Source organism: Trachypithecus francoisi, unplaced genomic scaffold (assembly GCF_009764315.1).
Source record: "Trachypithecus francoisi isolate TF-2019V2 unplaced genomic scaffold, Tfra_2.0 Lachesis_group17, whole genome shotgun sequence".
NCBI lineage: Eukaryota > Metazoa > Chordata > Mammalia > Primates > Cercopithecidae > Trachypithecus > Trachypithecus francoisi.
In genome coordinates this window covers 13046874-13072743 of record NW_022681462.1, presented here as the reverse complement: position 1 = coordinate 13072743, position 25870 = coordinate 13046874, and the positions used below count along the sequence as shown (strand labels likewise).

At 35.9% G+C, this 25870-nt stretch overlaps 1 protein-coding gene across 14 annotated transcripts in view; it reads right to left on the bottom strand.

Moving 5' to 3' along the window:
* EHBP1 (EH domain binding protein 1) overlaps nucleotides 1-25870 on the bottom strand; it is a 344785-nt gene that overhangs the window by 242994 nt on the left and 75921 nt on the right. The gene's annotated exons all lie outside the window — the stretch shown is intronic.

Here is a 25870-nt window from a genome sequence, read left to right as displayed (position 1 = left end):
TTCTTTTGGTCAAATAAATGGATCTAAAACATGTATACTTTAAAAACTTTTTTATATGACTACCATTTGTCCTCTAGGAAAGCTGTCCTCAATCTTTCTGACACCAGGGACCAGTTTCAAGGAGACAAATTTTCCAGGACCAGGGCTGGGGTGGAGGGCAGGGGATGGTTTCAGTATGAAACTGTTCCACCTCTGATCATCAGGCATTAGATTCTTATAAGGAGCGTGCAACCTAGATCCCTTGCATGCACAGCTCACCATAGGGTTCACACTCCTATGAGAATCTAATGCCACCACTGATTTGACAGGAGGCAGAGCTCAGGAGTTAAAGCTTGCTTGCCCACCACTCACCTCCTGCTGTGCAGCCTGGTTCTTAACAGGTCACAGACCTGTTGTTCTTTACCCACTGATTTAATAAATATTCACTTCTATTCTCTTTTAGTTTTGATTATTTGATTTTCTTCAATGAACTTTCTCATCCACTTATAATTCCTTTTGTAGTGAGGTGAGGAGCTAATTTTTTCCCAAATAGTCCCAGTATCATTTACTGAACAATCTTCTCCTTCCATCATGAATTGAGAAGTGTAGGAATGTTTTATACAACTCTTTCTAGCTTGTAATTTGTCAAGGTTTTTTTCTCTGCTTCCACAATCAAGCTCAAACTCTTTAATACAGCAGAGCTCTTTGCAGTATTGCCTCTGATTATTCCACATGAGGAAAATCAACTATCCCTCCCCCAAATGCATCCCATGCTCTCATAAAATTGTGTCGAACCATTTTTTCTGTGGTGACACATCTTTACATTTTTGAGGCATAGAAGACCTTCCTAAATAAGGCACAAAACCAGAAGAAATAACAATAGAAGCTACTTTTTATAGAGCACTTACTAGTTGCCAGGCAGTAGTCTAAGTGCTTTACTGTAGCATCTCATTTGTTCCTCAAAATAATCCTAGGAAGTAGATACTATTACTATTTCCATTTTAAAGATAGAAAACTGGGCACAAAACTATTGTAAACCTTGCCTAAGGTTACACTGCTACTGAGCGGAGGAACTGAAATCTTAACACAGGCAATCTGGCTCTACAACTTGTACATTTATCCACTATACTGTACCGCATAAAAGACACAAATTTGAACGTATAAATACTAAAAGCTTGCTGTGTTATGAAAGGCACTATTTGCAATGCTGAAAAAATGACAGGGTGAAAATATCTGCAAGATATATAACAAGCAACGTATAGAACACATAAGGATCTACAAATTAGTACAAAAAATGCAGTTATTTCAATTGAAAGTTGGCAATGGCTATGCAGGAACAATTCACAGAAAAACATACATGGCTAATAAACATATAACAAGATGTTCAACATCACTAATTAACAGGGAAATAAAATTATAATGATGAGATATAATGATATTATAATTACTAGATAGCATTTTCACCCATCAAAATGACAAAAATTAAGAAATGTGGTAATAGCTAGCATCGCTGAGGGTGTGAAAAACAGGCATTTCAAACACTGTTGGTGGGAATATAAACAGTTATAGCCTGTTATGGGGATATTCTTTCAGCAATAAAACTATCAAAATAAAATAACTGTCCCTTTTGACTGAACAGTGCCATTCTGGGAATCTATCCCAGTATCTGGGAATCTATCATGCACATGTGCATAATTTTTTTTTTTTTTTTTGAGACAGGGTCTCACTCTGTGCCCAGTGCAGTGTGATTCATAACACTATCAAGTAAACTAGGAACAATCTTAACATCCACCTGCAGAAGAATTGTTAAATCATTATGGTACATAAATCTGTATTCTAATGTGGTACTTACTGTGCAGCAATTGTACACTGTGAAGGAAGAAAAGCAAGTCACAAAACATGTTAAGTATGATCTCTATAGCCAGGTGCAGTGGCTCACGCCTGTAAGTCCAGCACTTTGGGAGGCCGAGACAGGTGGATCACCTGAGGTCAGGAGTTCGAGACTAGCCTGGCCAACATGGCGAAACCCTATCTCTACTAAAAATACAAAAATTAGTTGGGAGCAGTGGCACACACCTGTAATCCCAGCTACTGGGGAGGTTGAGGCAGGACAATTTCTTGAACCTGGGAGGCCAAGGTTGCAGTGAGCTGAGATTGAGCCACTGCACTCCAGCCTGGGCAACAGAGGAAGACCCTATCTAAAAAAGGAAGGAAGAAAGGAAGGAAGGAAGGAAGGAAGGAAGGAGGGAAGGAGGGAAGGAGGGAAGGAGGGAAGCAGGGAAGGAGGGAAGGAGGGAAGGAGGGAAGGAGGGAGGGAGGGAAGGAGGGAGGGAGGGAGGGATAAAGTATGATCCCATTTAAGAACAAAACAGAAACCTAACAACCTTTAAATACATATATGTATGTGTAATATCATTTTTAAATGCCTAGGACTGTGTGGGTGAGGGAGAACTTTCATTCTGGGAGTTTTTTTTTTTTTTTTATTATACTTTAAGTTCTAGGGTACATGTGCATGACGTTTATATCATGTATAACTCCCCAATGCAATCCCTCCCTCCTCCCCCCTCCCCATGATAGGCCCCAGTGTGTGATGTTCCCCTTCCCGAGTCCAAGTGATCTCATTGTTCAGTTCCCACCTGTGAGTGAGAACATGCGGTGTTTGGTTTTCTCTTCTTGTGATAGTTTGCTAAGAATGATGGTTTCCAGCTGCATCCATGTCCCTACAAAGGACGCAAACTCATCCTTTTTGATGGCTGCATAGTATTCCATGGTGTATATGTGCCACATTTTCTTAATCCAGTCTGTCACAGATGGACATTTGGGTTGATTCCAAGTCTTTGCTATTGTGAATAGTGCCGCAATAAACAAACGTGTGCATGTGTCTTTGTAGTAGAGTATTTATAATCCTTTGGGTATATACCCAGTAGTGGGATGGCTGGGTCATATGGTACATCTAGTTCTAGATCCTTGAGGAATCGCCATACTGTTTTCCATAATGGTTGAACTAGTTTACAATCCCACCAACAGTGTAAAAGTGTTCCTATTTCTCCACATCCTCTCCAACACCTGTTGTTTCCTGACTTCTTACTGATTGCCATTCTAACTGGTGTGAGATGGTATCTCATTGTGGTTTTGATTTGCATTTCTCTGATGGCCAGTGATGATGAGCATTTTTTCATGTGTCTGTTGGCTGTATGGATGTCTTCTTTTGAGAAATGTCTGTTCATATCCTTTCCCCACTTTTTGATGGGGTTGTTGCTTTTTTCTTGTATATTTGTTTGAGTTCTTGGTAGATTCTGGATATTAGCCCTTGTCAGATGAGTAGGTTGCAAAAATTTTCTCCCATTCTGTAGGTTGCCTGTTCACTCTGATGGTAGTTTCTTTGGCTGTGCAAAAGCTCTTTAGTTTAATTAGATCCCATGTGTCAATTTTTGCTTTTGCTGCCGTTGCTTTTGGTGTTTTAGACATGAAGTCCTTGCCCATGCCTATGTCCTGAATGGTACTACCTAGATTTTCTTCTAGGGTTTTTATGGTATTAGGTCTAACATTTAAGTCTCTAATCCATCTTGAATTAATTTTCGTATAAGGGGTAAGGAAAGGATCCAGTTTCAGCTTTCTACTTATGGTCTGGGAGTTTAAAATGTCTAGGGCTGTGTGGGTGAGGGAGAACATTTTTTATTGTTTATATCTTTTATAATAATCATCTATTCATACTAAACATCATTTATTCTTATTTAAAACTTGTGTAACTTTTCTCAATACTATGTGTGTATGGGTAAGGGGAACTACAGACATTAAGGTGAGAGGGAGAAAAATAAGCTAAGACAAGATTTCTCAACAGTAGCACTACTGGCATTTTGGACTAAATTCTTCTTTGTTGTGAGAGGCTTTCCTATGCATTACGGAGTGTTTAGCTGCATCTCTGGCCTCTACCCACTAGATGCCAGTAGCACACCCTGCCCCTCCCCCAGCAAGACATGACTCTCAAAAACATCTCCAGACATTGGCAAATGTTACCTGGGGGAAAAAAATGTTCCACACTCTACCCACCACTACATTCACTGAGAACCATGGGTTAAGGTATCAAATATTCTAAAAAGTTCCTCAGCCAGAGTTAGAATTCATTGCACCTGATCCTGTATGATATCAGTTATTAGTTCTGTTTTCTTGTTTGCCTCCTCAGGCTGTTAGCCTTTTCTAGGAAGGTGTTCAGAGTGGTTAAACAGTTATCTCTTGGGCTGTGTTCCTCAGAGTATAGCCTGTGACCACCTGCATCAGCAGCACCTGGGATATTTGTTAAAAGGCAGAGTTCTACATTTCACTTTCGATTTAACAAATTCTCAAGATGAGTTCAATGCACACTAAAGTTTGGGAATTATATCTGAGTTTAGTACAATTCTCAGCACATGGCAGATGCTTAATAAATTGGTGAACGAATGTACAAATGTTATTCTATAAAGATAATGAGTGAAATTGGTCTCTAGTTAAGAAATATACAACTAACCAATTTGCTTGTGAAATTTAAACATACGAACTCTTTGAAACAGAAATGGCTATAAATAACAAAATTTAGTTTAATTATGCTACTTAATTACAGACATGTAAGCATGATTTTAAGTATTTGTAATAAATTTACTAAGAGTTGTTTAAAAAAATTAAAAGCCAGATCTAGCTCTTGAATTCTCTCATGAAAAGTATCAATAAATAATTGAACTGAACGCACATATTTTTAAATGAGTTGATCAAAAGCATTTTGAAAAAAATTTAAACACATAACCACCTGAAAGAAGGTATGTATTACATTATTTCCACCATTTCAAGTGTTTAGCAACAGTCCTGTCATGATGGCTGTAATATACTTATAACACTTCAGTATAGATGGTGTGATCGATATAAATGTATCAGTTAGTTAAACTTCAAACTCCAGGGGCAGTCAGTTGTCCTAATTGAGGAGCCATGTTAAGGGAGCACTGTATCAGACAGCTATACTCCAGAAGCAACGACCACAAGCACTTCTTTTATCCATATCGTGATCAACACTTGAGACATCAGTAATTTGCATAGTGAATACCAGACGTGAGGTTTATTGGTAAAATGAATAGCTTAGTGGTTAACAAGACGAATGTTAGAAATGGGCTTTCACTGGTAAAATTAAAATACATTATCAAAAAATTGTGAATTAGATAAAATATTTTATAGCTATTTTCCACCTTTGAAAAAACAGGATATAAAAATCCAGCAAGGTCTGTAAGTTTTCTCTTAGAGATGGTGTCCAGTGTTGATTCCTTAACACTCCTGTAACTAACTAGTCATTGGTTTGGAAGCATTTCTTGTTGTCCAGTGTTGACTAAAAGGATAACTGAAAGTGACCTTGTGAATGCTGTGGATCTCATCTAGTTCTACTAAGCCTTTCATGAAGGGTGATGGTTGGTATGCCTAAAATGAAAGTGAGCTCAAAGTTTCTTTCATAGACATTAAAGAACAGGTTGTAATACACTGTTTTGTGTCTTCATACTAACATCTGTTTGAAAAACATCTGTATGTGGCAGGATATGGTCATTTCTTTACAATCTATTAGTAAGGTTGCGGAGAAACACCTTCAAATGCTTCACTGACCACCACTCTTGCCAAAAACAAAACAGAACAAAAACTCTAAGATCTGTAAATGACCAGCTTGTTTTAGGTTGCTTCACACAACAACTACATCCATTATTTTTTTCCCCAGTGATACAGTTTATATAGTCTCCAGACAATTGCCAAATATAAAACACAATCCAATGATCTTTATAATTATTTAACCAGCATTTCTTAGGATACGATCCTGGAATTTTTTATCCTAGGCAACTAAAAACCACTGCCCTCTCACCACTAAAAAAAAAAAAAAAAACCTTTCTGATATCAACATTCTTTAAAGAGTCACTATAGATTTGGTGACTAAAAATTTTGTTACAAGTAACATTAAAGAAAGAAAGAAAAGCTGGGTTATCTACTGCCAGAGACACTATCTCATATTAAACCATGAGGTAGATGAGATTTTTTTCAAGGATACCCCTATATATGAGGACCATTTAGGGTTAATACATCACATTTATGGCTTCAAAATTCAAGCATCATCACTGCCATCACTACAAAAAAGGACAAGGGACATTCAGTTTGTGCAAAGAGGTGGAGATGAAAGACCCAATTATAGGCTGGGCATGACTGGCATAAAAACTGTTGAATACTTGAGTTTTTCGAAGTCCCAGACAGCACGTTTTCACCTTTAGGTGACGAAACAGTACCTTTGCTTTCTACCACATGAGTACTTTTAATGTGGTCAATATAATGCTTGAATTTGAATGTGACAGTCTCTAAAGGAGATATGGTGGCCACATGGAACATTTCATCTCCTCCTCCAGGTAGATATTCTAGCAGCTCATATGGCCAACCCCAAAACTACCTGAAGAATATAGATAAAACACCATTGTTAGAGTACATGCTTTTTTTCTTGAACTTTCATATTCTAGTGACATAGAACAGTTTTCACAGATATTTACTTGCTTTTGAACCAAGTGGATTAGGTTGTTTTTTAAACAGTTGTTTTTCCCCTACAGGTAATTCAAAGGTGAGGGTAAGAAGGTATTCAGGTCCTCATACTAATGCCCCAACTTCATAGTTTCCAGTATAATTATATACTTAAATATCTGGGTAGTGTTGAGCTTGCTTCAGGGCAATTTGTAGGATCTTCTTTCTTTAGATTAAAAAAAATCATATAGATAATTACCATAGCTTTCTGTGATGTCTTAGGCACAGCATTGCCTAAGAGCAGGAAGGTAGGCAGGTGATTTTTAAAGTACTTTTCAGCTCCAGGGTGATAAAAATATTTTAAACTTTCTGAAGTTTAAAAGTCATAATTAACTATTAAAATTTAAAACTGAACAGTCATATATAGTTACAGTATAATTCTCTACAATACAGTGTGCAAAAAAGAGGTGACATAAAGACCAATTAATATTTTCAGATAAAAATCTGCAAATACTGTTAAAATGCAAGATTCAACATTTCAAATTACTAATATTTCATATAGGTAATGTACCTGGTTACAGGGAACCTTTCAACACGTAATTATGAATAACATGGTTTGTATGGAACATCTACTACGCAGCTCCCTATAAAACTTGTATAAACTACCAACTCTAATCATACATCTTTCCTTTAGAGCATTTAATATGAAAGCTTGAAAACTATGTCTCACATATAGAAAACACTATAGACACCATGTGACATTTCCTATGGCATGAATTTCTTTATTATTATTATTATTATTATTATTATTATTATTATTATTTGAGACGGAGTCTTGCTCTGTTGCCCAGGCTGGAGTAGAATGACACAATCTCGGCTCATTGCAAGCTCCACCTCCCGGTTCACACTATTCTGCTGCCTCAGTCTCCCGAGTAGCTGGGACTACAGGCGCCTGCCATCACGCCTGGCTAATTTTTTGTATTTTTAGTAGAGATGGGGTTTCACTGTGTTAGCCAGGACAGTCTTGATCTCCGGACCTTGTGATCCACCGTGCCCAGCCTTCCTACAGCATGAATTTCTGTAACTCTAGCTACTGCTTAAGTCAGATAAAAAAAATATATAACTAACTACAAAGACAATTTACCATGTGTCTGGCGCTGTTCTAAGCACATGTTAATCCACAACAGTTCTATGAAATAGGTGTATTATTATCTTCATTTTATTGATACGTAAATTGAGGTAAAAGCCAAGTTGATCGCCTTTCTCAGAATCACACAGGTAGGAAATGTCCAGAGCCTACACTCTTAAGCCACCACAACTAGTATACTAATCTCTAAAGAGGCAGACAACCGACTGCATCTAACAGTCTACAGAGAAAGAGAATTGAGATTTTTACAGATACTTCTTCCTCCCTTTTTTTTTTTATTTTTTATTTTTTGTGACGGAGTCTCACTCTGTCACCCAGGTTGGAGTGCTGTGGCGTAACACCGGCTCACTGCAACCTCTGCCCCCTGGGTTCAAGCAATTCTCGTGCTTCAGCCTCCCAAGTAGCTGCAATTTAAGGCATGTGCCACCACTCTCAGTTAATGTTTGTATTTTTAGTAGAGACGGGTTTCAGCACAATTGCCAGGTTAGTCTCGAACTCCTGACTGTAAAAGTGATCCGCCTGCCTCGGCCTCCCAAAGTGCTGGGATTACAGGTGTGAGCCAGCATACCCAGCCTTTATTTTTCTGTGAAATAAAAATTATCTTTCAATTCTACTTATATCTCCTTCTCTATTTCCATATATTCCAGATATGCCTTAATTTAAAAAATGATCTATTTTCACACCATTTGATCTTACAGCACTTAGAAAGTTAATGGCCATTTTTTATCATTTGTTTAGTTACCTAGTTTGAGACTCTTGTTTATTTGATCTGCACTGATACCTTGTTAAATAGTTAAGGCTGGCACTATTACCCCTGTTTACAGATGAAGAAGGAAACTTAGACCCAAAAAGTTTAAACATGCTGTAAGTTTATCAAGGCACAGATAGCTATAGGAATTCAAATCCTATCAACAGTTCCACTACTGTTTTCACGTACAGTTTTGTGTTTTTGTTTTTGTTTTTTGCTTTGTTTGTTTTGTTTTTGTAGGCCCAAAAGAGCTCATGCCTGGGTATCCTTCATCCACAATTAACAGGCAAAAGAGGTTTGCCTGTTAAGTAAAAAAGGTTGTGTTGAAGTGTACAATGAACTTGGTTCTTCACATACTGTAGCAGTGCACTTGACCGGTGAATTTTTATTTATTCATTAACACAGTAGCAAAGAGAAGTACACTAACAGGTAGTATCTTTGAGAACTAAAGCCTTAAATAGACTTTTACTTGGAGAACATTATCTAGCAAGGGTTATTTCAGGTTAACTATTGATAAAAATTTCAATTCAGTTCCTTTTGCTTTTCTACAATTATTACTACTCTATGGGAGTAGCTTTCTGCCAAATAACTGGTGCCCGTGGGGCTGGGATGTGTCTAGTGTGGCGTCCAGTACGCTGTTGGTGCTCAAATTATAATACAAGCAACAACAACTACCACCAGGTTGCTGCACGCAAAGTAATCTGACACAAAAGCCATGCATAGCTAAGAGTCAGAACTGTAAGCATTATTTGAACACTTTTTTAAAAAACAAACAGAAATTTGTATTTGATGTCTACATGTTCATATTTTACCAGTCAGGATATGTTCATAGGATAGGACAAAAAAGAAATAATTTAGTAAGGTTATCCCAAATGCTTGTCTCTTTTTAACAATAGAATAGGATCCTTTCATAGGGCTCCAAAGTTTCACGGGAGCTAGGGAAGATAAAACCACTGTGTTTTTATTCATTAGGCTTTTAAACAGTGTATATGTGTATGTGTTTCCAGAGAGGGGGCCTATGGAGGAGAAAGAACTTGGGAGACAAAGAAAAAGATCTGCCTCTGTTTGGTCTTAGAAATTAAAAAAAAAAAAAAAAAAGAAGTCATGGAAAGAGGTGTTTAAGATAAAATTTAAACTTCATTAAACCATTAACGAACAACACACAATCCACAGGCTTTACTCATAGGGTTTTTGAGAGGATCCAGTACCATTAAATACACGGTAGTGTTTTGTAAATGGTATATGCTATAGAAGTCAAAGTATTAAGCTGCATTGGAACTTTGAATAAACCAGGATGCATTCATGATTAAAATTTTACATTTAAAAATCCTAACAATAAAAATTATGTTTTATGTGGGGAAAGAATTAAGACACAGTAAAAATTTTACAGTGTATTTCTTGCATTCTTAAAAAGTATCCATGTATATGGTTAAATGAAAAAAGCAAGCTACAAAATATTACTAGTCAGCTCTTCTTGTGTATTAAAAGGTGACTGATTAGATGATAACCTAGTCATCTTGATCCACAATCTAATGCCCCTATTTTGAAAGCAGAAATTCTGACTTAACTATAGAGGTGCAATCAATTTTGTGAGTAACATAAATTAACAAAGGTAATTCATAAAATGCTGAGAAGGAAGATTTAGGCAAGGTCAAACAGTTTTATGCATATTTCTAGGCAGAGTCCCAAACAAGCTATTTAAAAAGGACTAAAGTCAGTACAGGAATCTCTAGAAGTAACTGATGTATTCTAGTAAAAGTAAAGTCCTAAAATTAAATGCCAAGCTCCATTTTTATCCTGATTACCATTTTAAATTGGAATTATCTCCTAGGAAAAGGTGGTGGGTAAGGACAACTTTGAAGAGGTTTATTGGGAAAAGAATAGAAAGGACCAGCTGAACCAAGCAGAGGGGGCAGAAGGGCAGAAAACTCTGACATTACAAAATATATTATTTGTCTTCATATTAAAGAGTTCTTTGAGAACAGTGTTACAATCTTAGTGTATAAAATCAAGTCCAATTTATACCATGATTGCCTTTTCAGTTTTTTAAAGTCAAAATTTTTTTCTTCAGGCTTATCTATTAAGGAAGGGCAGGAAATCCAGGAACACTGATCCACAGGGGGAAAATTAAAACAAAACAAAATACAATTCCTTTGGGCTATACATGTTTTTTAAAATGCATTTTGTATATTTTTAAAAGGAAAAATATACAAATTCCCTAACCTTAATCTATGATTTATTTAAATTTAATACAAAAAGAGGCAAATATTATTAGCAAGGGAAAAAATGGAAAGGAATCAGAGAGCAAGCATAGACAGTGAAGAGAGTGGGAGTAAAGCCAGTTTTAGAGGTAGTGGGAACAGTGGTGGGCACAGTGGAACTATACTGTACTGATGCCTTGAGAACCTTATGGAGAAAGGAGTTGGACTGAGGGAATCAGCAGAGAATACCTATTTAAATGTCTGAAATGCTCCCAGCCACCCATGTACAATTTGAATAGGAGATTCAATAAATGTTGCCTAAAGTTGATAAATCACGAAATAATTATGAAATATGGTACAATCATATTATTGATATATATAAAACTAGAACCATGGATGAAACCACCGAAGAACTAGAATCTGAAGTAATTAAGAGACTACGACAATTGAGTAGGATGGAGGGAGGAAGGAAGAGGCAGGAGAATGTTAATTTTCCTTACGAGTTCTTCCATACTGTTGGATTTGTTACCATGTGCCTGTATCGATTTTTTTTAAAATAACTTTTATGCTCATAAATTAAAACAGGCTTGACCTGTGCTAAAAGTTCCCCCCTTTTTTTTTTTTGCTAATTCCATCAAAAGGTTCATGTCAAAACCAGATTTGACTTTTTTTTTTCTGTGTATACACACATTAGTTACGAATGATTAACAAAGCATTCATTCTTCTATTTGGTTTGGCTGAAAACCGACTTGTGTTAGTGTTAAGGAAATATTTCACTTTATATGGAGAAGATATGAAGTGTTGCTTATTTAAATACACATGTGGTAAAAGAAAGGGTTTATACATGTTTTAGGCTCACAAACAATAAAAACATTTAAGTAGTTTGAACTGTAGAGTTTTTCCACCTTTTTAGAATCTAGAAAAATGCTGTATAACTTTTCTTTCTTTTTCCAAAAATAGGCTTTGTGACTTATCTGTTTAGTATTTTAATTTCAATAAGATGATAAAAAGTTTATTTAAAGAAGATTCAATACTACATATGGCATAAGTAAACATGGTTATTTTATCTAATTTTTAAATGTAGAGACTTTTTTTAAAAAACATAAATTTTGAGCAATCAGAATAAAAAGTTATATTGCAAAAGGAGTTCCTCAAATTTAGGGTATGTGAAACTAAGTACCCAAACTTAACTTGACACATAGTCACTTAAAGTGGTTTTACTTTCACACATACAATGATTAAAAACAATAATCAGTTTGAAGAAAGGTTTACTTAATATATAAACACATAGGAAGAGTTAGTGATAAATGTAAACAGTTGTCTATCCTGTCTTTTCATAATTGTTATAAAAATCACTTTTCTAAATAAAACTATTTATCAAGCTACCAAGAAATACTAGTTGTAGTAATTTTGTTTCTCACAACACCTATTAGATTTAAGAATGCAGGAAGTCAAAACCAGTAACATAATTTAACCATATTGTGACTGATTTTTGAGTAGATTTTCGCTAATCATGTCCACCAACACAGGATGGAGTGAAGAAAAACAAAGATTTATAGGGGAAAATGATGTGGATTATTTAGAAACCAGCCACTAAAGAAAAGAGAAGAAAAGGCTGGATTTTAAGTCAGTTCTTAGCTCTCTGTTTTATTCCTAAATTGCTAAGACAACAACTTACAAAGAAAGAGATGGAAATTAGGAGAGCAAAGATAAGAAATACTGGCCACATATGATCTGGACATTCTAGGACTTGTGTACAAACTTATAGCAAACAAGACTTCAAATCCAGGCCTTAACTGCACAGATAGTTCCTCTGACATAAAAACGTATTCCTTTTCCTCTTCTTTTTCCTCCTTCTTAACACATGTTTGGCAACCATTGTTTATTTCAGTTGGAGCTAAATTATACCCCTCTTGCATTTTCCCCCATTGGAGAATAAAGACACTTAGTGTTTTCTATTTCTCTTTTCTTTATTTCGTAGATATGCAGCATAGAGCCATTATTTACAAAGTAAGAATCACTGCCAATTTAGACTTATTCTTTTCAATATCCTGAAAGGTAGTAAGACCATTCCACCAAATTAAATTAAGCAATCTCAGGTGGTTCCCTTTAATTTTATTTCATCTTTACCACACACACCCCTAGTCATCACTTTCATTTTACATGATCTACTTGTTGACATATATGCATTGAAGTCTACTTCCAAACTCAACTCTGAACCTAGTCACAAAAACTGTCCTTAAATCAACATGACCATTGCAAAAGACTGGGTGAATGATGGCTTTTGTATAATAATCCAAAGCCCTATAGATTTTCACTAGTTCAAGCTGTCGCTGGAGTAAATTCCAAAGTGAGAGTCACTGCAGCGGAAATGGAGGTCTCCTCATAGCTCACACCTGCAAAGCAGTTTTGTGAATGGTTGAAAAAAAGTCAATCATTGTGGAAATGTTTAGTTAATAAACACACTAATCTTTTATACTTATCCAAAACTATCAGTTCTAAAAACACTCATATGACCTAGGCATAAGGCATCATTTAAAATAAGAAATGTAATAATATAATGAACTTATAAACTTAGTCTACCCTAAATGCAAACAAATAGCAACCTAAAAAAATTATACAACATGCATATGTTCAAAAGAAAAATGCTAAATTAAAATCAATTTATTGATATGATGGAATTATAATTTTCCTTTTTAATATCCCACCAATGTCATTATGTTGGCTGTGTAATAAATATTACAATTTTTAAAGATATACTAAGTGCTAATAAAAAGTAAGTCTAAAGAACAAAAAGCCATCAATTTTATTTGCATACTATTCCTGACACATCTAATTCACAGAATCTGTTACAATAGATGTCTTCTTCAGTCATAAAACTAAGAATACTGTAGGTAAGCAGGGCTTATTTAAATGTCTCACTCTAAGTATACTGAGAGTGAAATCAATTGGACACACACCCATTTATTGGGGTATTTATAAACACATAGCATCTTGCTGGGTATCGTTTGAGTGTATAAAAAGACACACCCTTTCAAACCTTAAGTAGCAGTGTAAAATTAGCAGAGAGATACAAGACTATCACATGAAAAATTAAATAACTGAGTAAGGTCAAATTTTTTTAAAATCCATAAATATAGTATATAAATAAGTGATGAGTTCATTTATCAAACGCTCATTGAGGGTCTACTATTTGCAAAGAATTCTTCTAAGTGCAGAAATCAATTATATAGTTAGATTTCTGCCATTCCAAAACTAAACAAAAAGACAAGATGTTTTGAAGAGGAGAATATGAACCACTAATATATCTGACTATGGACTCACTGCCTAGGAGTTAGCCCTGCTCCTCAAGGAGCAGCTATTTAAAAAGAAGAGAAAGAAAGGCACTAATATATCTGGACTGTAGAACATTACTGGCTTAGAGGGGCAGATCTCATGTTATGGTACAATCATTCTGTAGCTCACATAACTGGAAATACATGCCCTATTCTTTAAATTGGCTTAGACAGCAGCATATGTACTACTTTAATTAACTGCAGCAACTGACATACCTTAAAAGTAGATGCAGAGATCTGAAATAATGAACTGTAAGTAGTACTTGTGAACCAATATTAATCCAAGTTTAACCTATATATAACAAAGTGTCTAATGTTGTATCTAGATGGCAAGAAGGCTGAGTATAACACAACTGTATTCAGAAATTCTGAAACACTTTATGAGTAAACTTCTAATTAATTAGCAATATGAAGAGAATAAGTATTGCTGCTGAGTATTATTTTTTGGCCAGGACAGAAATTTATACATTAACATTAAAAATAACCCTGTTTTAAAGCAATCTCTAGATATCTAAACTACCATCATAAATATTACTAAATAACATTTGGGCAGTATTCTTGAACAAATCATATTTCTACACTTCCTTGTTTTAATAATTTATAAATATAAAACTACATATTGTAATCATTCTATAAAGAAAACTTCAAGTGGCCACTTACAGATATTTAAAACGTCATTAAAATTTTGGTCTTAGAAAGTTTAATCAAACTTTGTTCCCTAACAAACTTGACATCATAATCTATTTTTTATTTTTGAAACTTTTAACCTCAGATATTTTTCACTCGATTACAGAATTTAAAACTTTATAATAACCATCTTTTAAAATGAAACTAAAATATTCATATATTATTCAAAAATGTATTTTCCAAAAATATTAGCAAAGTCTATGATTAAGTGGGATTTTAGATTTTAAAATGTAGCTAGTATATGCAGCACATGATCTGAAGCAGGGAATCACATGCATTGAACTTAAATGAATAATCCAGATATGGCTGCTGGCTATTTTGGTCTTATTTTCTTTAAATACTATCAAATTATCTACCTCAGTAAAACTGATGTTTATCTTAAAAACCTTTCATTACAAATGTTTTTTTCTTTAAAAAAATTCAATATTTCTAAAACTATTTGAAGAGATATAAAAAGCAAACATTTAAAAGCATGTTATCACATGCATGTGCTACTTAAAGTTGGTATATAGAGCCTCAGTCTGGGAGTGAAGAAAATGAATGAAAATGAATAGTTTACCACTCATTAGCAATATGACTTTGGGCTAGTTACCAGATGATATTGTAGTTTCCTTATCTGAAAATGAGCAAGGAGAATTTTATGATTTCTAAGTTTCCTTCTAGCTCTAAATTTCTGTGATTTAATTATTCTAATTCAGAAACCCACATCTACATTAAGAAACTAGATTTTAATGTTATAAAGTAACATAATAGTGAGTTAAAACTTAAAACAACAAAAATATTTCAACACTAATTTGAAATAGATTAACTGCCTGAAAGCAATGCTTTCAAGATAAAACACAGGAGACAATAATTGAACAGGGTTGTATTCATTTAATAATGGTATAAAAACTAATATCAACAAAACAGGATATTTCACTGATGGGTACCTCTTGTAGAAACAGTCAACTTGTCGCAAAGTCAAAATCTATAAAGTAACAAGAGAATTATACTATAATATTTTAGACCTTACTTTTCAAATGGAGTTCTGTTGCACCCTGTATAACTTACATGTAGAAACTAAAATTATTTAGAATTAATGATTACCAAAGTTACAACATAACAAGTGTGTATAGGAATAGAGCTTATTTCTTTTAATAACACATAATCCTTTTATAAATTAACACTATTTTCTGTAAAGCTGTGCAGATCTCTAAATGTTTAATGTTTAAACATGCCACCAACAAGCATCTGACTAATAAGATGCAACTTCAAATAAAGGGAAACAATTTACTTCCTATTGTCATCTGATACAGGTACTGCTGGAATTCAATTTCCTTTCAAAGGTGTGCTTTTCTCAAAGAACATCCAACCACCCACACATTATTTAAAAAACAAAACAAAACAAACAACAAAAAACCTTTGTGTTAGAAATTGTCCCAGAACTGTATTTTGACATTTTTAGCAACCTGACAAACCACTCTGTTTGCTTTCTTCCGCCAATACAAATCAAGCCAAGGAGTAGTTTCTTCATTTATTTCATTCAATGTCACAAGACTACATTATGTCAGGGTAAAGGTCAATCATCAAGAAGGCATGCTGCTGCTACAGTGGAAATATAAATATTCACCTGGGCCTTATTTCAAAGACTGGCTCACTGAAACTAATAAGACCTATAAAACTAGGAGGATGTGGGAAAACAATGTGTAAGAAACATTTTTCTCACCAAATTATATCCACTGACATCATATAGCAAACTAAAGGTGGTACTTTGAAAACAAGTAAGTTTTAGGTAATTGGTATCAGAAAGGGGTTTTTCCTAGTTCTTTTAACAATCTCATGTTTTTTAAAATTTGCAGGAGTGCTACCCTGCAGGCATCTGTGACAGCATCACGAGGTTTCATATTTAGTGTGGGTGGTTGGATAAAATTGGACATTGACCAGTTTTGTGTGTGCTGAAAGGCACCAGGCTGGAACACTGTATTCAGCACTGGGTATGAGACTGCCAGTGCAGTGGGTTGGAAGATGTATGCATTGGCACTCAGTGTGGAACCAGGAGGCTTACTTAAAAGGTTACTGCAATCTTGACTTTGGCAGCTGTCGTCTTTAAGTGATCATGAAGAGTTAAGAGTGAAATCCAGAGTCAGATCTCTGAAGATCAGAAGTTGTGCATGTTTGAGGCACTAACCGTCCTTTATAACACTGTGTCCTCAGAAACAGAAAGCAGGGAGTAGGCCTTTTGGTGGGTGGGTGGGTGGGAGAGGTGTTACATAGTTGAGAAAGTCATATTTTTAAAACACTCAGCTAAACTTAACTCTGTCAACTTTCAAGGTGGCATTTAAATTAAAACGTCAGCAGATGTAATTACGTAAATAGATGAAAGAACTTTGTAATACTTTACCAAGTTAGGAACTCCAAGGTCTTTTTCTACTACATATATATATGTTTTTGTCTTTCCAATGTACATTCTGAACTCTTTGCCTCCAAAAGCAATTTGAAATGGCTATGCAGTCTCATAGAGCACTCTTCTTAATGGCAACAGCCAAAAGACTACTCCATTCTATCTATTCTTGATGGCTGGATATTATAAAGAGCCAGCAATATCTCAAACATGCACAACTTCTAGTGTCCATAGGTGTGACTCTGGATCTAAGGTTTAACTCTTCATGATCACTGAAAGAAGAGAGCTGCCAAAGACAAGACATTTTCACAGGACATATGCTTTTCACAGTGATTCCTCTCACGTTCCCGACCACCAGTAAATCAAATATTTTTCCCACCAGAGCTAAAATATGGTAACACAGAAATTCATGCACAGATGTTTCACAGATCTGTGCTACAGCATCTAATACATCTAATAGGGTCACAGCGTGCCTTCAACATCTGCAATTAGTAATGAAGGTACTGAAACGGTATGATCTATTAGGTGTAAATTAAATATAGGTTTCTGTTAAAGATCAAGCCTTTTGGTAAAGCCTCAGAAACAGGTATGAAGAATATAAAAACAAAATTAAGTAAAATAATTTCTTAGTAATAACAAAACAATTGCTTTTCTTAAGTGAAAGGAGGCAAAAAAGCCTCTTATAAATTAGCATGATAAAGTTCAAAGGAAAAATATACAGTTAAACTGGAATTTCAAGCTTCTAGATTCCAGAAACAGGGTTATTTTAAGTGTCCTAATTTTCTAGAAAATAACAACAGGGTTTTTTTGTACATAGGAAAAGTCCATAACATGATTATTACTCTGGGTGACAGATTAATAGACATATGCAATACCCACCCCTCCACCTATACTATCAAAGTTTAGTTCTTTTAATTGGAAGAATCTAGTTTTAAGGGAGAAAACATCACAACACATACTAATTATGACTGCACCCCCTAATGGACAGAAGTTGGGTCATTTAAATAAGAGAAAACATAGTAATATTTTATATTGGAATAGGAAAGGCCATATAAACTTTTAAATATACACTATTTCATCGGCTAGCATATTTTTAAGCAGTGTTAGAAAAATATTACAGAATTATTCTATAATTATAGAAATATCATTTGCCTATGAAAGAAAACAATTCTAAACCACTTAATTTAAAAAGAGGCATTCTTTAAAAATCCCTTTCCTGGCATTAAAAATAAACTGTCACTAAAAAGCAGAAAAAAATTCTCCCAAAGCCTTCTATCTAAACCACAATTCATATTTTGATGTAAAGAAACCATCCTACTTCATTCCCCCAAATCACAACCTTAAAGAGTTGCTACTTAAATATTAGCCAGTGCTCTGTGAACCATTTTATATTAAAATTGGATAGTTCTAAACATCACAAATATAAAAAGTATTGTTTGACACAGTGCCATTTTGATGATAAATTGCAATCTATAGCTCAAATAATTCTACCCAGGGATTAACATTTCAGAGGCTGAGCCAGAGATTATGTGTGTGGATCTTGAATTTCATCATCTCCCTTTGGCACAATAGCTTATTCTTCCTTTTTTCATCTATTCTCTCATGAAGGGTCAGGAAAGCTTAGCCTTGCTGTTGCATTCATTTCATCTCTACATTAACCAGATACCTTGCAGTCTTTAGTTCTTATGTGTTATTCCATTACAACTACTATGCTGCACTGTGCTATGGTTAATGAGGTTTGTACCAAATCAAAGGGTGCCATCAAGTGGTTATAATACTCTAAACAGCATTACACTAAACGACTATTGCAGATAGGCTTTCTTCAATATAGACAAACTTGCCACGCCTCTATGAAAGAATACATTAATGGAGCGAGAGGGTTGGGGGGGCAGCAGTGCAGTGTGGGGTGGTGCAGGAGGGACAACAGGAGTATCAATACTAATTGTTGTTTTGTATTTTCTATCCTCAGGGATTTCTTTTTCTGCATATTATATTTATAAAATATAACTTTAGAACCATTGTTAAAATTAATTATGTCAACAGATTATCAAATGATATTTATCAGGTATAATTCAAGCATGGCAGCAGAACTGGGAAGTAAAATTTATCAGTCAAAAATCATGACTATACTGATAGGAGCTTATTTCTGAAAATAAGCAATAATAGTGCACATACTTAAAGAAAGACAATGTCTTGTCAGATTCATTTCCTATTGCTAATGAAAACTTGCAAGGCTATGAAATACAGCCAGTAATATTTGTTTTATTTCATACAGCCATGCCTAAGGTCTAACAAGGAACATAGCAGTTAAAGTGAGAACACATTTTCAGTTATTTAAAACTTTCAACAGTCTACTCAACAGGCTACAGGGGTCATTTAGAGTTTTGAAGACAGGAATCAAGAACTGCTCTTAGAAAACACACAAGATAACATGAAATTCAAAATTGCTCACTCTGCAGAGCTGGCCAAACTGCTGCTGCCTGCAACTATCCTGTACCAGGGAAACCTAACATATAGGCTTAAAGCATCCTCATAACTATATACTTAATTCTGCTGCAGAGAAGGCATATTATCCAAGTTTAGAAATTAAACAAGATGTGAAAAATTGAATCATAAAAGCTAACTTAATCTCTAGAAGATTTAAGGTGCAGTACCAACATAATAGCAAACTCCAGGCAAAACTAAAATATCTATATGATGACACTGATATATTTTCTACATAGCTATTGCAGATGGCCTACAAAAACATTTCTCATCCCACATTGTCTTCTAGAGACTTACCACTTCCCCATCAAGAGGTAGAGTCTAATTCCTCTTCCCCTTGAACCTGGGCAGGTTTGTGATTGGCTTATAGGTAACACAAAATGAAGAAGTAACACTATGTGGCAAGGCTAGGTCAAAAAGGTGATGCAACTTACACTGGAAGAGCTAGAATCGTCACGCTGGAAGTCTTTAGCTGCCCTGAAAGTAGTCCAACTGCCTTGAAAAAAATTCACACTAACCCACTCAAAGAGATGAAATGGAGAGGCCCTGATACCACATGAAATGACAGAGTCCATCTCATGGGCTCCAGTCCTTCCTCCCCTCATGTTCTACCCCAACCACCTCAGACTACCACTGCATAAGATACTTCAAAGCCAGAACTGCCCAGCCAAGCCCTAATATGACTATAATCTGATCTATTTAACTGAATCACAAGTGGCAGAAAATTATCAAGTTCCAGAGGATAGTCAGCAGACTTCAATCTGCACTGCTGCACTGCTTATAACAATATTTAGTTGGTTACATATGGGAATGCAATAGACAACTAATGCCTACAAAGCTGGAAATACAAAATGGAACAAGCAGCAGAAAGGTCAGAAAAATGAGATCACTACCTCTGATGGATGAGGAAAGGATGATGTGGTTTAGAGAGAAAAAAATAAGTTTCTTAAGTTTCATTTTGGGCAAGGAGTTATATGTCCTGGAAAAGACTGGAATGGTATTACAGTAGTTTATAGCATAAGCAGAAAGTTTAAAAATATTTGAGGTCAATCCACATATACTAGAACCCAATGTAAGAAAAAGTAGGTTATACAAGAAAGGTGAAGGAGAAGACAGAATCTTAAAATATATATTTTAATAAAAAAAGAAAATAAAATTTAAAGGAATCTGACTTGGAAAAAAATAATTGATATATCCAACTGCCTCCTGGATCTCTTTTTCCCCCAACAACCCACTCCTATCAATTCCTCCTTTGTGTTCTCTGTATTGCTTAAGAACAAATTATCTAAACATTCAAACTAGAAATCTGGAAGTCATCCTACAGTCTCTGACCTCCCTTGAAATGAGTCACTAAGAAGTGATTCCACTACCTTCTACACACTTTTTAATCTTTTTCCCCTTTTCTCTGTCTGCACCTGCTAAGGCCACTGTCCTAGTTCAGGCCCATGACATCTGTTACTTGGATAACTGAATCAACTGCCTATCTGATCTCAAGCCCTTCAGTTTTGCACATTTCAATTCATTCTCTATAGAAATATCTTTTTAAACTGTGGGTTATGATCCATTAGTGGATGAAGAATTCAATTTAATGGGTTGCAAAGTCAATTTAGTGGTTTGCAACCAGCATTCTAAAACATCAGGATAGAACAGAAAATACCACAGTACATCCCACAATACTTGTAAGAGTAAGACTTGTTTCAGTTGTACACAGGTACATATGTGTGTACTAGATCATAATGCAAAATGCATTTCTTACAACTACAGTAAAAAAAAGTTTGAAAGATAAAAACTGATTATTTAAAAATATACATCTGATCATATTATCACTCTGCTTAAAACTTTTCCATGCCTCATGATAGCTTACTGGAATCATGAATCAGAATCACAGAGGGTCCAGTGAGCAAATCTACATGTTGTAATAGGTCCAGAAGTGATTCTCATAGGCAGCCAAGTTTGGGATCCACAGGCTTCTAGGATAAAGTTCAAATTCCTTGGTGTAGCACACAAGATCATCCATAGTCTTATCGAAGATGAGTAAGGGCTCATCTTGGTAGCTTCAACCCCTAGTACTCTCTTCACTTTGGGTATAAAGCTGTAACAGTTTTATCTCTGTGCCTTTACCAAGGCTATTCCCTCTGTCCTTACCTCAGACCCCATTCTCTTCATACAATTATCCGGTGAGTGAACTTTTAAAAGTCTTTCAAGTTCATGTGGCAACTCCCCTATAAAGCCTTTCCCATGCCCCTGATAGTTATGAGCACTCCTGGACGTCTTCAAGAGGCCTGCCACCTGCCTCTTTAGTATCCTCACTGTATTTTGATCATTTGCTTACAGATCTGCCTCCCTGACTAGATCAAGAACTACGTGCAGATGAAAACTTTGTCTTACTCATATCCCCAATGTTAGGAAGTAAATGTATAGCCAATATCACAGTAACCAGGATAATGAAATCCAAAAAACAATCCTTCTGTGTGACCCAAATTAAGTAGAACAATGGTCTCCTTTATAAAAACTTCAATCTTTCTCTTCTTCAGTTTGAAAAGAAAAAAGTGTAATTTTGGAAAATATTAAAAGAGGTAGGAAGGCATATACTGTTGATTGCTTTGGCTGAAGAGATTTAATATAAAGTAAATACATCATGATTTTTAGTGATTTAATTAGGAGTTTTACATCTATTTCATGTCAATTGACCATTTTTCTAAATTTTTCCTAATTTTAAGGATAAAGGGGAAATTCTTCAAAATTATCGAGACTGATTTATTTCCAAATTCATCCTGCCCCAGAGATCTGTGGAACTTTTAACTTGAAAGAGATGATTTAGGGTATCTGGCAGAAGAAATTTCTAAGCGGCGAAGAATTCAAGAGGAAGCAGAGCAAAAAATTTGGAAAATTTACAGCCTGACAATGCAATATAAAAGAAAACCCCATTTTCTGTGGAGAAATTCAAGCCAACTGCAGAAATTTGCATAAGTAACAAGGAGACTAATGTTAGTCACCAAGACAATGGAGAAAATGTCTTCAGGTCATGTCAGACACCTGCACAGCAGCCCCTCCCCTCACAGGCCAGGAGGCCTGGAAGGGAAAAATGGTTTCCTGGGCCAGGTCCAGGGTTCCCCTGCTGTGTGCAGCCTCGGGACTTGATGCCCTGTGTCCCAGCCACTTCAGCAAGGGCTAAAAGGGGCCAACATACAGCTTAGGCCATGGCTTCAGAGGGTACAAGCCCCAAGCCTTGGCAACTTCTATGTGGCGTTGGGCCTGTGAGTGCACAGAAGTCAAGAATTCAGGATTAGAAACCTCCACCTAGATTTCAGAGGACATATACAAAGGCCTGGATGTCCAGGCAGAAGTTTGCTGCAGGGGCAGAGCCCTCATGGGGAAACTCTGCTAGGGTTGTGTGGAAGGGAAATGTCAGGTCGGAGCCCCTACACAGAGTCCCCACTGGGGCACTGCCTAGTGGAGCTGTGAGAAGAAGTCCACCATCTTCCAGACTCCAGAATGGTAGATCCACTGAGAACTTGCACTGTGCACCTGGAAAAGTCACAGAAAATAAACGACAGCCCGTGAAAGCAGCCAGGAGGGGGTCTGTACCCTGCAAAGCCACATGGATGGCATTGCCCAAGGCCGTGAGTGCCACCTCTTGCGTCAGCGTGACCTAATTGTGAGATATGGCATCAAAGGAGATCATTTTGGAACTTTAAGGTTTAATGACTGCCCTATTGGATTCTGGACTTGCACAGGGCCTGTATCCCCTTTGTTTTGGTCAATTAGCAATGGCTGTATTTACCCAATGTCCATACCCCACTGTATCTAAGAAGTAACTAACTTGCTTTTGATTTTACAGGCTCATAGGTGGAAGGGACTTGCCTTGTCTCAGATAAAACTTTGGACTTAGACTTTCCGTTAATGTTGGAATGAGTTAAGACTTTGGGGGACTGTTGGGAAGGCATGATTGTGTTTTGAAACATGAAGACATGAGATATGGGAGGGGCCAGGGACTGAATGATATGGTTTGGCTGTGTCCTCACCCAAATCTTATCTTGAGTTGTAATAATCTCCACATGTCAAGGGTAGGACCAGGTGGAGATAACTGAATTATGGTGGCAGTTTCCCCCATACTGTTCTTAAGAGTTCTCAGGAGATCTGATGGCTTTATAAGGGGCTTATCCCCTTTGCTTGGCACTCATTCTGTCTCCTGCCACCCTGTAAAGAGGTGCCTTCCACCATGACTGTAAGTTTACTGAGGCCTCCCCAGTCATGTGGAATTGTGAGTCAATTAAACCTCTTTTCTTTATATTACAAATTACCCAGTCACCGGTATGTCTTTATTAGCAGTGTGAGAACAAACCAATACAACCACATATCAGAGAAAAAATCTTACAATACAGAAAGATAGAAACTGCCAGATATCTCTAGGAATACACATAGCCATGTGTGAAAAGCTACACTTAAAACATTGTTGATAATTTCAGTACATATTAACTGCTAATTTCTATTGTACTTTTCAGCTATCATTATACATTTACCATAGTACATATCACCTTACTCTTGTCTTACATGTGTATCCCTCAAACCAAAATTAGTATCTGAGTGGAAATGTTCTCTTATATATAACCCCCAAAGTAGTTAATACAGTACTAGGCTCTAAATCTAGTGCTTAGGACAATAAATGTTTGATGATTGAGTGAGTAAATAAATGGTAAAATGCATGAGTTTCAGAGTTTGAAGACATGGGTTTGAGGCCAGGTTAAGCTGCTTTCTGTGTGTTCTTGGGCAAGTTACTTAATCTCGCTGAGTCAAAGAAATTATAATAACGTACACTTTAGAAATGTTTCATAAAGATGAAATGTCCCATTTTATTTGAAAAAGGTTTGTATTCTTTAACAAAACATATCAAGTATCATTTATGATTTATGAAGTTATTAATCACTTGATATAGTTTAACTTTAAGAGGCAGGTGAAGCCAGATCTTAAAGTTAACATCACACTGGCCTAAGTAATTTTAGAAAGAAAAGTAACTGAACACATGGTTAAGTTATTACAACCCTAGAAAAATCAACCACTTTTTAAAAAGTGAAATACAGGCTGGGCACAGTGGCTCGCACCTGTAATCCTAGCACTTTGGGAGGCTGAGGCGGGCAGATCACGAGGTCAGGAGATCGACACCATCCTGGTTAACACGGTGAAACCCCATCTCTACTAAAAAAAAATACAAAAATTAGCCAGGCATGGTGGCGGGCACCTGTAGTCCCAGCTACCCAGGAAGCTAAGGCAGGAGAATGGCATGAACTTGGGAGGCAGAGCTCGCAGTGAGCTGAGATGGTGCCACTGCACTCCAGCCTGGGCGACAGAGCCAGACTCCGTCTCAAAAAAAAAAAAAAAAAGTGAAATATAAAAGAAAGTAATCTAGTGAATGACATGCTGTTCCACAAAGAAGCCTCTCTTGCCTCCAGACCTCTCCTCAAGCTGCTCCAGCCACCTGAAACACCCTACAAATCCAATGCAGACAACTATCAAAAGTACTTAATCTCCTATCGGAAATCTCTCATTTGGATTTTAGGAAGGAAATACAATGCCTTTACCATATACTACAGAACACTCCCAGTGAAGTCTGAGGCAGTCTGACTAAATAATCAAACATATTATTTTTGCAGCAAAACAAATAAACATTTACACTAAGTGGAATAAATACCATGAATAGCTTCATCTCGGGTAAGGTCAGGTTTTGCCACCAAATGAATTTGAATCAAATTTCCAAAAAAATAAAAAATTATAAACATCTTAGGCACAGATTTTGGATTCTGAAGCTACAGAAAAAGGACTATAAAAACTTTATTTTTTAGGTTTCAATTTATTTACCACTTTCAATAGAAAGCCTACCCTAACTCACCAAGACTGCATTAAGTACTCTTTATATGGGAATATAAAACATCCTAAACTTAATCTTCATAGTGGTTGCCTGTTTCCCCACTCCAGACTGTAGGATACTGGAAGTCAGAGACCACACCTTTTCCACCATTACACTCTCAGTATGTAGCAAATATCTGTCACAGGGTATCTATTTATTAAATACTAGTTGGATAAATGTGCAATTATGAGTAATAAGTAATCCTGTGAATTTTCATACTATTGCAGTACTTGATCTGTAACGTATTATCAACGTCAAATAAAGATGAATCTCCAAATACTGAATAGGGACAAAACTCAGAAAAACAGAACCAGAAAACAAGAAAACTGTAATAGTATGAAAACAGTGCTCTGTTGCTAAAAAAGATGGAACTCCCTTAAAATGTGTTAGCTAGGACATTTCACAAATTAAACTGCTATGTGAAATAAATTATCTGGCATGTAATTTTTATTTACTATTTTAACATAGAGTTTCTTGCATTACACAAAGATAAATACAGT